Here is a 14,506-nt window from a genome sequence, read left to right as displayed (position 1 = left end):
TCGGGAACCAGAAGAGGTACCAGAAGAAGGAAGCCAGTAGATAAAATGGGAGAAGTCATGATCGAAAATATCCAAGGGGCGGAACAGAAAGGAAAACATCCAGGGGGAGAAGGAAAGTGAACCTTATTTAAAACTCATTTAAAAACTCGTTACCCAGGAAGAGGGATGGCCATAAGCCTAAAACTCAAGTTTGTTGTATCGTGTTAGTTGCGGCGGCAGGTTGAATGTTATTAATTATTATATTAAATTTAAATTACTATGTGTTTAAATTTTACATCCATACGGAAATGTCAGGGGCTACAACATATTCAGTTGTCAATCATCTTAGTTGCTATTCTTTATTTACTTATCTCTGAGAGTTCTCATATTATAATTAAGTGTGAGTTTGGTACCTGCCTACCAATCAGCCTAGAACTGTCTAGCTGTTATGTGTTGACCTCGAGTTCACTCTCTTATTTATGCGAACTAGAAATCAGTCAATTCAGTCTTTAACAAACAACGTTTTTATCATCCCTTGTTAGCATTCTGATTGGTCGAAAATCTGACTGTTCTAATTTACTTAACAAACTCCAGCCCCTTTTTTTAAAGGGGGGATTGTTAAGTAGATCCGAATATTTTTCAGATATAACTTTAAAGCTAAGAAGAGGGAAATGACAAGAACGCCAAAAACAAAGACATCTGAGATGTAATGTGATTGAGAGGCCTTTTATATTTCTGCACTTCTTTTATGTACAAACAACCTTTTTCCTGATCAGATTATTAATTCTTATTCAACTCTACGTAAAAGATATTTTTCGAAAATGATGTTTAACATCCTGAATTCAAAATTTAGCTCAATCTCTAACTCTAACTGTTATACCAACTCAAACTGTAACTGAAACTTCTCAACTCAATTTTAATTCAAGCTCTATGTAACAAAAGTTATTTTTAAAAGTGATGCTATTTATCATCTCAACTTTAATACCTCTGTGTTCTACAGTGCTTAGCCAGTTTTCTTCAGTACATTCAAATTCAATTACATATACAGAATCTGACTATAATCAGTAAAGTGTCGAGCATACGTCTTTTTTCTTTCTAGGATATCTCTGAACTCCTCCGGATGTCTCTGCACCATTTGTGCAACAGCTGCGTCTTTCATTATAATCATGTCTCTGCGTTTCTTGTCCAGAGGTTTGGCAGCTGAATACACACAGAACGCAATTATTGGCAACCTCCAGACACCTAGACAAACACCAAAATTTATAAGCAAAAGACTATTGATAAACAGCGCACGTGCATATAAATGTCCACAGAATCCTATTTTGATTTTTTCCCGTTTTTTTTTGCCGAGGAATCGCTGTATTAAGCTTCGAAAACTAGTTTTCCATGAAAAAACTAAATTTTTCACCGCTTATAGGAAACCTTTCAAATAGTTTACACGGAGGAGAACCGGAGCTTCACACCACTTGCGATACAATACAAACATAAAAAAATATAGGTCGAAAAAAATTTAGATATTGAAAAAAAAAACTAGATGAACCAAATTTTTCGTAGGTCTCAATAAAAAATGGAGGTATGCGTTTAATATAGTATGAATACGTGTTCAATAGCAATACTGATACGGCACGAAAAGTGTGATTTCAAAAATTGGAGTTTGCCTAAAACATTAGTTTCTCTACTAAAATAAGAAAGAAAAAGAAACTTCGAGATAACCAATTTTCCCAAGGATATACAATTTCTCTTAAAGAAAATTATGGAAACGCTCGTTCTGCAGGAACAATTATCGCAATCCGTTCTTTCAATGAAACTTCATCTCAGATTTGATTGTGTAAATTCTAAGAAAATTCAAAAAGTTTCTAGAAAACGGTCGAAAGTTCTAAAAAACGCTCAAAAGACTTTCCAAAATCCAAATTAATTATATGCAAACAGCAGGCTATGACAGCTTAAGCAGAGAAGATTTCCGAAGGCGGGTTTCTAGAGTGAACACAACCTGAGAATTGGTCCGGTAGCTTTCGCGTGAAGTCAATAAGTTTCCAAAAAACTGTCTTTGACTTGTTTGAAGTCCATTACTTTTTTTAACAAACTGGGCAAGGGTAATTTTGAAGAAAAGCTTTCAACAACCTGTTCATTCGATTAAACCTATATTATCAGATTTGGTAGTTAGCGAGGAGAGTAAAAAAACACGATCAACAAATAAAAAATTTGACGATTCCAAAAATCATAGCTTTTTTGTGTGGAAAAATTATGCAGAAACGTTATTCAGAAACGAAAAACGCAACCTGCAATTTCTCATGAAAAAACGGTCACAAAATCAGGTTTACTTTTCGGAGGGGCAAAATTTTACTTTTTGGAGTCAAAAAAATTGTACGTAGTCGCATAAACGAATGAACTTCCCAAAACCTGTTCTGAGAATTGAACCAAAAATCTCAGGTAGGGCAGGGTAGTTTTCGAGAAGAATCAAAAAGTTTAAGAAAAAGGTCAAAAAAACAAAGATTTGACTTTTCAGAGGGTGATAACATCTTGTGTAAAGCTTTTTGTTAGTTTCAGCTAATGCAGAGAAGCTTCCCACTACTCGTTATCTTATTGAAACCACAATATCAGATTTGAGAGAGTAGTTTTCGAGAAACATCAAAAACTTCCAAAAAATTCACAAAATCAAGATTAATAGTTTTCCAGGGCCAAAACTTTTGGAGTAAAAAAAACTTGGGTGTAGTCGCAGTAACAAATTAACTTGCCGAGGCCCTTTTTGATAATTGAACCCTAAAATCTCAAGTATGGCAAGGTAGTTTTCGAGAATATTCAAAAAGTTTCAGAAAAGATATCAAATATTTGACTTTTCAGAGAATGATAACTTCTTGTGTGAAACTTTTTGTTAGTTTCAGCTAATGCAACGAAGCTTCCCACTACTCGCTATCTCATTGAAGCCACAATATCAGATTTGAGAGAGACGTTTTCCAGAAAAACCAAAAACTTCCAAAAAAAACGGTCACAAAATCAAGATTTATACTTTTCCAGGGCCAAAACTTCTGGAGTAAAAAAACTTGAGCGTACTCGCAGAAACAAATGAACTTGCCGAAGCCCTTTTTGATAACTGAACCCCAAAATCTCAACTATGGCAGAGTAGTTTTCGAAAATATTCAAAGTTTAGAAAAAACGGTCAAAAAATCAAAAACAGAGGGCGATAACATCTTGTGTAAATTTTTGTTGATGTCAAACAAAACAGGAGAAGCTCCCCACTACGTGTTATCTCATTGAACTCACAATATCAGATTTGAGAGGCAAGTTTTCGAGAACAGTCGAAAATATCCACAAAACGGTCAAAATTTGACTATTCCGAGGGGCCACAACTTTATTTGCATAAAAACTTGGTCGTAGCTACTTATGCAGGGAAGCTTTCAAACAATACTAACCATTGACTCCAAAAAATTATATTTGAGACCGGTAGTTTTCGAGAAAATGAAAAAATATGGGTTCAACATTCCTCCACGAAGGCTGTAGACAAGGGGTCAAGTAAAATATTCTAGGGGAGTATGCAGGCACACAGAAAAAAAGCGGTCTTTAAATTGATTCCTCTTTTTGAAAATCAAGAGAAAATTCTGAAAAAAATTAGTTTTTTTGGAAAAATAGAAAAAATTTTCCGAAAAAAACGAAATTTCAACAAACAGATTGATAAACATAGTCAACTCCAAAAGTACGGAGGCGAATGCTACAATTGTGTTGATCTTGAAACGTCCCAAGTTAGGTCACTAAACCGATGAAAAAATAGGTCGAAATGATTTTTGCCGAATAAGCTATGTAAAATCATAAGGTAGGCATTAATCACAGCATTAAAAAATAAGCATAGAAAAAAATATTCCAAGATGTGACAGCTCAGCCGATATCAGATAAGCAGACAAATAACTGGCCGACAACTTTTTTTGAAACTGAATATTTCCCGTTTGAAAAAAAAAACAGCTCCTGGTCAGACTCGAACCGAGGACCTTTGCCGTCCCAGGCCATTTGTTACCTCCAAGCTAAATTGGCCAGGAACGCTAAGAAAATTGAGCGCATTAGGAAACAAGGTAAAAATGAGTCCAGACGTTCAGATGAGTCCTGTGGACAAAATTGTTTACGTGAAAAAAGTCTAGTACCCGGTTACAATGCCCTTGCTTGGCAAGGGTAAAAAGTTTGAAACGATCAAAAAATCATAAATTCGAATCTTCAGAGGGCGACAACTTCTTGTGTGAAACGTTTTGTTAGTGTGCCTAACACAGAGGCGCTACCCACTACCCGTTATCTCATTGGACCCACAATATCAGATTTGAGAAGTTAGTTCACACAACACTTAAAATCAAAAATTTGACTATTCCGAGGGCCATAATTTAGGTGCAGAAAAAAATTGGGCGTAGCCACTTCTGCCGGGGATTTTCAAAAGAGTTCTTTTCATTGAAACCAAAAACTCTTATTTGACAGGTAGTTTTCGAGAAAACAAAAGAACTCAAAAATATGGGTCAAATAATCCACCACACTTCTTCGAAAGCTGTAGACAGAGAGGCCAGGTAAAAAAAACTCGAGAGGGGAAAGCAGGCACACAGGCGAGTAAGCGGTCTTTCAATTGATAATGATTTTTTGAAAATCAGAAGTTTGAGAAATAAACCTTTTGCAAAAAATGAAAAAAGTTTCCAAAACGAAAAAAAAAATGAAATTTCAAAAAATAAATTGGTAAACATACAACCAACTTGAAAAAGGCGGAGTAGAGAGCTAAAATTGAGTTCATCTTGAAACGGCTCAAAATTAGGTCATTACGACGATGAAAAATAAGCCGAAATATATTGGGCCGAGGAATTTTTTTAGCGAAACAAAAAAAACCAGGAAGGGAAAACGAAGTCAAAGTAAGTAAAATTACAATTTATAGGCGTAAACCAACCCCAAAAAACAGCATAAAAAATCGCGCAGAAAAAAAAACAATTTCGAGATGTGACAACTAAGCCGACAACAGATAAGGAAGCAGAGAAAAAATTTGCCGAGAATTTTATTTGAAACGGAATGTTTCTCGTTTGAAAAAAAAACAGCCCTGGTCAGATTCGAACCCAAGACCTGTGGCGTCCCCAGCATATTCGTTACCTCTAAGCTAAGTTGACCGTGAAAGTTAAGAAATTTGAATACAATGAAACAATGCAGGGATGAGTCCAGCAGACGAGTCCTGTGGATAAAGTTGTTTACGGGAAAAAAAGACTAAAACCCGATTTCAAAGATAAAGACGTACTCGCTCATTGAAATTAGACTGAAAATCAAAACTTCAAATCCGCTTCTATCGAAACCGAAATTTCTTTATGTTATTTCAATTACAGCGGAAATAGCTTTTTTATTTATCAGGAGAAAATCATAAAAAACGTCATATCTCGAAAACTACGCAGATTTAAATTCAGCGTTTATTTCATCAAGTTTGAAATTAGCAACCCAATAGAAGGACATTTTCAGAGTTTTCCCAGGTTTTGCGATTCTGGCCTCCATAGATGAATAAACCAAATCCTTTTAGTTTACGAGATAAGCAATTTTCGAGATTTTTCAAAATTTTCTAGAAAACTTAATTTTGAAAACTTCTCAATTTTTGAAATTTTCACCCTGTAGCTGGGTGCTTTCGGGTTACTCTCAGGGGTTGCGAATCTTGCCTCAACTCTCACTGCTCAAATCCTTGTAGTTTTCGAGATATGACGTTTTTTTTTTTTTTTTTCAAAGAATTTTCAAAAACTCAGATATAAGAGTTTTCACAAAACTTGAAATTATCATCTCTGTAGTGAGACTCTCTCAGGGTACTCTCAGGAGTAGCGAATTTTGCCGCCAAATAGCAAAATTCGCAACACCTGAGAGTACCCTGAGAGAGTCTCACTACAGAGATGATAATTTCAAGTTATGTGAAAACTCTTATATCTAAGTTTTTGAAAATTCTTTGAAAAAAAAAAAAAAACGTCATATCTCGAAAACTACAAGGATTTGAGCAGTGAGAGTTGAGGCAAGATTCGCAACCCCTGAGAGTAACCCGAAAGCACCCAGCTACAGGGTGAAAATTTCAAAAATTGAGAAGTTTTCAAAATTAAATTTTCTAGAAAATTTTGAAAAATCTCGAAAATTGCTTATCTCGTAAACTAAAAGGATTTGGTTTATTCATCTATGGAGGCCAGAATCGCAAAACCTGGGAAAACTCTGACAATGTCCTACTATTGGGTTGCTAATTTCAAACTTGATGAAATAAACGCTGAATTTAAACTGGAAAATCGAAAATAAAACCTTAACCATTGCAATACACGCTAAACCATTGAAATAGCTTTTTTATTTATCAATCGACCCAATACATTGGCCATTTGTGGTACCTGATTTTGCATCGAATACTTTCAGTACTCGGAAGAATGAGGAAGCATTCCCCAACAAAACGTGAAAGAACTGGATCAAAAGCTGAAATTTTTGTTCCGCTGGGAAATCTTAAAATTAAAATCCACTTGCGAAACAAAATTTCAACATTTTTTTGCATCATTTTTGAGAAAGAAGAAAATTTGAAGCTGGAAAAAGTTAATGTCCTGGCAGATGTTTGACTCCCGGTCTTTGAAACGATCATAGACAATTCGATGGCTCCGAGACGGATCGAAATTAAAATTGATGGCTAGATCGATAATGAATGACTGCATGACTGACTGAAAAGGTGGTTGGACTGCCGGGTAGATTGCCGAATGATCGATGGCTGGCTGAGATGGGTAGTAGCCTTTGACGGACGCCACAGAAGAGTGTTCGAAGAGTCTGTCGGACGATGCTAGGAAGCAGAACGCGATTGAGATTTAAAACTCACTCGAAGACTTTGACATCAGCATCTGAACTGATCGGTCTGTAGGAACAACAGATAGATAAGAGGCTGTGGGTCTAGTAAGACTACCTTGTTGTGGAGTGCTGTTATTCGAGCACCGTCTGGGAGATGCTGTTCACGTTTTCAAGCTGAGATGACAGCAAAACACTGCTTTGGAGTACTGTGCTGGAAACCTATACTTCTTTGTACTGGATCTGCTAATGCCTTCAAGAGGGGACTTACTTGTCAAGAGTCAATCACTTAAATCCAGAATTGGAGACAGCTATACTTACTGAAGACAGTGACTTCTATGTGGTTTCCAGCACACTGCGGGATAAAAGGAAATGAACAAGGCCATAATTAAAGCAGAAGCTAGCAGTCGGAGCTACCAATTACGCTCAGTTCAGCTAAATCAACTGTTAGAAGAGCTAAGAAAAAGGAGGACGCGGATTTTAAAAAAGAGTATAACAAGTTGAACCGGTAGGACTGAGTAAACTGACAAGACAGCACACTGTCAAAGTTGATAAAAGATCAGCTGCTTTGTCACTGCTTTGCTTCGCAACACAGAATGGGGAAGATAGAGTCACCTGACTGTCCTGATTACGAGAAGGAAGATACGGAGTTTCATTTATTAGATGACATATTCTCTAATTTTGTGATCATATCAAAATATAAAAATTTGCTCGATAACATTAAACAATTCACTGATGATGAAAAAACTAGCATATCTAGCAGAGACTAGGGTTTGACATTTGGTAACATCTTTAGTTTTGTTTAGTTACGCTAACCGCAGTTTTCAAAATAACTCTTGCAAAATTGTTCAACTCACGCAAAAAAAACATCACATCTCGAAATACAACTATTTGCGCAATGAAAGCCGTATTTGCAACTGCTACCATGAGATCATCCCAAAGGTCAACATACTCCAATTTTGAGAAACTTTTGAAATTTGTTTTTTGGAAGTTTCGAAAACTCATAAAGACGCCATGTCTCGATAAGTAAAATGCGTTGAGCCGGTGATCGCGCTTGGCGGCGATGACCGGCTCTAAATTTCGTATTGAGTCCTACCCTCTGTTGGCTAGCTAGCCTCTGCGGAAACCATCATATCTCGAAAAACACAACAATTTCCGCAATGAAACCTAGTAAGCCGTATCTGCAACTGCTACCATGAGATCATCCCAGAGTAAAAGGTCTTGAGCAACCGAATTCAAATTTGAAAGCCAGATAAGAACCTCTTAGGAGTACCTTGAGGGCACCCCGAAATGAAGTTCAGAATTTCTCTTCTGTGGAGTTTTCAAGATCTTAGTTTTTTGAAAATAATACAACATATCCTAAATACAACTAGCATATACCGCACCTCCGGTGCTTCAAATTTTCAACAGCTCAAAAAACTATTCTTTGAGTGTACATTGACAGCATTCAGTTACAGGGTTCGTAATTACAAATTTTGCAAAGTTTTTTATTCAAGTTTTTTATACACATTTTGAAGAACCATAAAACTTTTATATAAAGTCTTCGAAAAACTTAAAACGAACTAAGAAACGTCACATCTGGGAAACTGAAAGCAATTGAGCAGTCGCATTTGGACGCAAGATTTTCAACTCCTGAGAGTATTCTTATAGTACCCAACTACAACGTTGGGAAATTCAAATTAGGTGCAGAAAAAAATTGGGCGTAGCCACTTCTGCCGGGGATTTTCAAAAGAGTTCTTTTCATTGAAACCAAAAACTCTTATTTGACAGGTAGTTTTCGAGAAAACAAAAGAACTCAAAAATATGGGTCAAATAATCCACCACACTTCTTCGAAAGCTGTAGACAGAGAGGCCAGGTAAAAAAAACTCGAGAGGGGAAAGCAGGCACACAGGCGAGTAAGCGGTCTTTCAATTGATAATGATTTTTTGAAAATCAGAAGTTTGAGAAATAAACCTTTTGCAAAAAATGAAAAAAGTTTCCAAAACGAAAAAAAAAATGAAATTTCAAAAAATAAATTGGTAAACATACAACCAACTTGAAAAAGGCGGAGTAGAGAGCTAAAATTGAGTTCATCTTGAAACGGCTCAAAATTAGGTCATTACGACGATGAAAAATAAGCCGAAATATATTGGGCCGAGGAATTTTTTTAGCGAAACAAAAAAAACCAGGAAGGGAAAACGAAGTCAAAGTAAGTAAAATTACAATTTATAGGCGTAAACCAACCCCAAAAAACAGCATAAAAAATCGCGCAGAAAAAAAAACAATTTCGAGATGTGACAACTAAGCCGACAACAGATAAGGAAGCAGAGAAAAAATTTGCCGAGAATTTTATTTGAAACGGAATGTTTCTCGTTTGAAAAAAAAACAGCCCTGGTCAGATTCGAACCCAAGACCTGTGGCGTCCCCAGCATATTCGTTACCTCTAAGCTAAGTTGACCGTGAAAGTTAAGAAATTTGAATACAATGAAACAATGCAGGGATGAGTCCAGCAGACGAGTCCTGTGGATAAAGTTGTTTACGGGAAAAAAAGACTAAAACCCGATTTCAAAGATAAAGACGTACTCGCTCATTGAAATTAGACTGAAAATCAAAACTTCAAATCCGCTTCTATCGAAACCGAAATTTCTTTATGTTATTTCAATTACAGCGGAAATAGCTTTTTTATTTATCAGGAGAAAATCATAAAAAACGTCATATCTCGAAAACTACGCAGATTTAAATTCAGCGTTTATTTCATCAAGTTTGAAATTAGCAACCCAATAGAAGGACATTTTCAGAGTTTTCCCAGGTTTTGCGATTCTGGCCTCCATAGATGAATAAACCAAATCCTTTTAGTTTACGAGATAAGCAATTTTCGAGATTTTTCAAAATTTTCTAGAAAACTTAATTTTGAAAACTTCTCAATTTTTGAAATTTTCACCCTGTAGCTGGGTGCTTTCGGGTTACTCTCAGGGGTTGCGAATCTTGCCTCAACTCTCACTGCTCAAATCCTTGTAGTTTTCGAGATATGACGTTTTTTTTTTTTTTTTTCAAAGAATTTTCAAAAACTCAGATATAAGAGTTTTCACAAAACTTGAAATTATCATCTCTGTAGTGAGACTCTCTCAGGGTACTCTCAGGAGTAGCGAATTTTGCCGCCAAATAGCAAAATTCGCAACACCTGAGAGTACCCTGAGAGAGTCTCACTACAGAGATGATAATTTCAAGTTATGTGAAAACTCTTATATCTAAGTTTTTGAAAATTCTTTGAAAAAAAAAAAAAAACGTCATATCTCGAAAACTACAAGGATTTGAGCAGTGAGAGTTGAGGCAAGATTCGCAACCCCTGAGAGTAACCCGAAAGCACCCAGCTACAGGGTGAAAATTTCAAAAATTGAGAAGTTTTCAAAATTAAATTTTCTAGAAAATTTTGAAAAATCTCGAAAATTGCTTATCTCGTAAACTAAAAGGATTTGGTTTATTCATCTATGGAGGCCAGAATCGCAAAACCTGGGAAAACTCTGACAATGTCCTACTATTGGGTTGCTAATTTCAAACTTGATGAAATAAACGCTGAATTTAAACTGGAAAATCGAAAATAAAACCTTAACCATTGCAATACACGCTAAACCATTGAAATAGCTTTTTTATTTATCAATCGACCCAATACATTGGCCATTTGTGGTACCTGATTTTGCATCGAATACTTTCAGTACTCGGAAGAATGAGGAAGCATTCCCCAACAAAACGTGAAAGAACTGGATCAAAAGCTGAAATTTTTGTTCCGCTGGGAAATCTTAAAATTAAAATCCACTTGCGAAACAAAATTTCAACATTTTTTTGCATCATTTTTGAGAAAGAAGAAAATTTGAAGCTGGAAAAAGTTAATGTCCTGGCAGATGTTTGACTCCCGGTCTTTGAAACGATCATAGACAATTCGATGGCTCCGAGACGGATCGAAATTAAAATTGATGGCTAGATCGATAATGAATGACTGCATGACTGACTGAAAAGGTGGTTGGACTGCCGGGTAGATTGCCGAATGATCGATGGCTGGCTGAGATGGGTAGTAGCCTTTGACGGACGCCACAGAAGAGTGTTCGAAGAGTCTGTCGGACGATGCTAGGAAGCAGAACGCGATTGAGATTTAAAACTCACTCGAAGACTTTGACATCAGCATCTGAACTGATCGGTCTGTAGGAACAACAGATAGATAAGAGGCTGTGGGTCTAGTAAGACTACCTTGTTGTGGAGTGCTGTTATTCGAGCACCGTCTGGGAGATGCTGTTCACGTTTTCAAGCTGAGATGACAGCAAAACACTGCTTTGGAGTACTGTGCTGGAAACCTATACTTCTTTGTACTGGATCTGCTAATGCCTTCAAGAGGGGACTTACTTGTCAAGAGTCAATCACTTAAATCCAGAATTGGAGACAGCTATACTTACTGAAGACAGTGACTTCTATGTGGTTTCCAGCACACTGCGGGATAAAAGGAAATGAACAAGGCCATAATTAAAGCAGAAGCTAGCAGTCGGAGCTACCAATTACGCTCAGTTCAGCTAAATCAACTGTTAGAAGAGCTAAGAAAAAGGAGGACGCGGATTTTAAAAAAGAGTATAACAAGTTGAACCGGTAGGACTGAGTAAACTGACAAGACAGCACACTGTCAAAGTTGATAAAAGATCAGCTGCTTTGTCACTGCTTTGCTTCGCAACACAGAATGGGGAAGATAGAGTCACCTGACTGTCCTGATTACGAGAAGGAAGATACGGAGTTTCATTTATTAGATGACATATTCTCTAATTTTGTGATCATATCAAAATATAAAAATTTGCTCGATAACATTAAACAATTCACTGATGATGAAAAAACTAGCATATCTAGCAGAGACTAGGGTTTGACATTTGGTAACATCTTTAGTTTTGTTTAGTTACGCTAACCGCAGTTTTCAAAATAACTCTTGCAAAATTGTTCAACTCACGCAAAAAAAACATCACATCTCGAAATACAACTATTTGCGCAATGAAAGCCGTATTTGCAACTGCTACCATGAGATCATCCCAAAGGTCAACATACTCCAATTTTGAGAAACTTTTGAAATTTGTTTTTTGGAAGTTTCGAAAACTCATAAAGACGCCATGTCTCGATAAGTAAAATGCGTTGAGCCGGTGATCGCGCTTGGCGGCGATGACCGGCTCTAAATTTCGTATTGAGTCCTACCCTCTGTTGGCTAGCTAGCCTCTGCGGAAACCATCATATCTCGAAAAACACAACAATTTCCGCAATGAAACCTAGTAAGCCGTATCTGCAACTGCTACCATGAGATCATCCCAGAGTAAAAGGTCTTGAGCAACCGAATTCAAATTTGAAAGCCAGATAAGAACCTCTTAGGAGTACCTTGAGGGCACCCCGAAATGAAGTTCAGAATTTCTCTTCTGTGGAGTTTTCAAGATCTTAGTTTTTTGAAAATAATACAACATATCCTAAATACAACTAGCATATACCGCACCTCCGGTGCTTCAAATTTTCAACAGCTCAAAAAACTATTCTTTGAGTGTACATTGACAGCATTCAGTTACAGGGTTCGTAATTACAAATTTTGCAAAGTTTTTTATTCAAGTTTTTTATACACATTTTGAAGAACCATAAAACTTTTATATAAAGTCTTCGAAAAACTTAAAACGAACTAAGAAACGTCACATCTGGGAAACTGAAAGCAATTGAGCAGTCGCATTTGGACGCAAGATTTTCAACTCCTGAGAGTATTCTTATAGTACCCAACTACAACGTTGGGAAATTCAAATTTTGAGAACATTCACCTTCAGTTTTCTGGAGAAAAAGTATTCACATCTCAAAAACTACCAAGCAATATTCGCAATCAAATACCAAGCAAAAGTACACAACTACAGGACTGGGAATTTCACTTTAACGATTTTTTTTGGTAATTGGAGTTTTCTGAAAATTTCCAAAAAAAATCACAAAAATCGTCGTATCTCCTAAGCAAAAATGATTTGGGCATTTTAATAGGAGGCCAAAATTGCAACTCCTGAGATTACTCTGTTACAGCCCCCCTAATACAGGTTACGAAATTCACACTTTGAAAAAAAAAATTATTTAATTTTCCTGAATTTTTTTTTTGAAAAAATCACAAAAAACGTCGTATCTGGAAAACTACAATGATTTCAGCCATCAAATTGGGAAGCAAAAAATTTCGCATCTCGAAAACTACAAAAAATTGAGCATTCATATTCAGAGGCAAGATTCGAAACCCGCTGAGAGTACCCTCACAGATTCCAACAATAGGATTGAGATCTTCAAACTTTTGGAATTTTTTAACAGTTAACTTTTTTAAAAAATTTCGAAGAAAATCATAAAAAACGTCATATCTCGAAAACTACACAGATTTGAGCAGTCACAATTGGCGGCAAAAACTCGCAACTCCTGAGAGTACCCTGACAGAGTCTCACTACAAAGATGATAATTTCAAGTTTTGTGAAAATTTTTATACCTAATTTTCTGAAAAATTTTGAAAAAAAAACCTAAAAAAATGTCATATCTCGAAAACTACAAGAAATTGAGCATTCATATTCAGAGGAAAGATTCGAAACCCGCTGAGAGTACCCTCACAAATTCCAATAGTAGGATTGAGATTTTCAAACTTTTGGAATTTTTAACATTTAACTTTTTTTTGAAATTTTCAGAGAAAATCATAAAAAAACGTCATATCTCCAAAACTACACAGATTTGAGCAGTCATGTTTGGCGGCAAAATTCGCAACTCCTGAGAGTACCCTGAGAGAGTCTCACTACAGAGATGATAATTTCAAGTTTTGTGAAAACTCTTAGATTGACAGATATAGATGCAATAAATTTTACTTCGTATGTTTTTTCTTCCTTTGCACGGAAATGAGTATTCTACTAAAAAGAGAACTACTACAATGCTATAATTTCAGTATTTCATAGAACAAACCCATCAATATATAGCTTTTGTGGTACATGTTGGGATTTCTTGAAAACCAGTAGTTCGCGGAATAGTGCAATGCAAGCGCTGCCGGAAGCGAAGCATATGTAAGGGTACGTGTTTGTATGTCTTGAAGTAAATTGAAGTCTCCTTCTTTTTCGGGTGACCGGTAGCCCAGGGGCTCGAGAAAGCCCAATAGGTTCGGCAAAAATTTCATTTAGTCTGAAATTAAAAATGAGTTTTGAGCCATTTCTGAGAAAAACACCGGCTTCTATCTTTCCATCCATGTACAAAATTGCAATTTGAGATTGAACTTGGGCTTGAATTTTCAGGTTTACTTACATAACCGAATAGACATCCCTCTTCCTTCATCAAATAGCGTAGTCAACAACTCTTTGGAATATACATAGAGGAAGGCACAATTCCTAAACGGAGGCATATATATAACATTCGCCCGGAAGTACTTACCGACGGAAAACAAAGTAGGTCCTAAAACAAACTAGGTCCTAAAACGAATGGCTAGCGTCTAAACACAGCTTCACCTGCTTTTAGCCGTCTCCACCAAAGCCAGTTCAATGTGTGGTCCATTAACATCGGGACGACAAAGTCGTTACTATTTAAGGCTATCGGCCAAATTAATTTAGTTACATGCAAAAATAGTGAGCTCATAGCTGGGTCTCAGTATCTCCAGACCACGAAGTCACTCCTAAAACCAGGCCTACTACTTATTATCCGTCTCTACCAAAGCCAGTTTAATATTGTTTTTCATTTTACTATTGTTTTTATTTAGTAGATAAAAAT

The 14,506-nt window shown here is 36.4% G+C and overlaps 1 long non-coding RNA gene across 1 annotated transcript; it reads right to left on the bottom strand.

Moving 5' to 3' along the window:
- Positions 1-881: 881 nt before the first annotated feature.
- Positions 882-14,182, bottom strand: LOC134844304 (uncharacterized). The gene is made up of 2 exons (XR_010162674.1): positions 13,715-14,182; positions 882-1,221 (listed from the first exon to the last, which is right to left on the bottom strand). It is a non-coding gene; the product is annotated as an uncharacterized LOC134844304 (long non-coding RNA).
- Positions 14,183-14,506: the final 324 nt, after the last annotated feature.

This window comes from Symsagittifera roscoffensis, chromosome 4 (genome assembly GCF_963678635.1).
Source record: "Symsagittifera roscoffensis chromosome 4, txSymRosc1.1, whole genome shotgun sequence".
Lineage (NCBI taxonomy): Eukaryota > Metazoa > Xenacoelomorpha > Acoela > Convolutidae > Symsagittifera > Symsagittifera roscoffensis.
The sequence above is the reverse complement of the archived record's forward strand: the minus strand, read 5'-3'. Positions and strand labels throughout refer to the sequence as shown.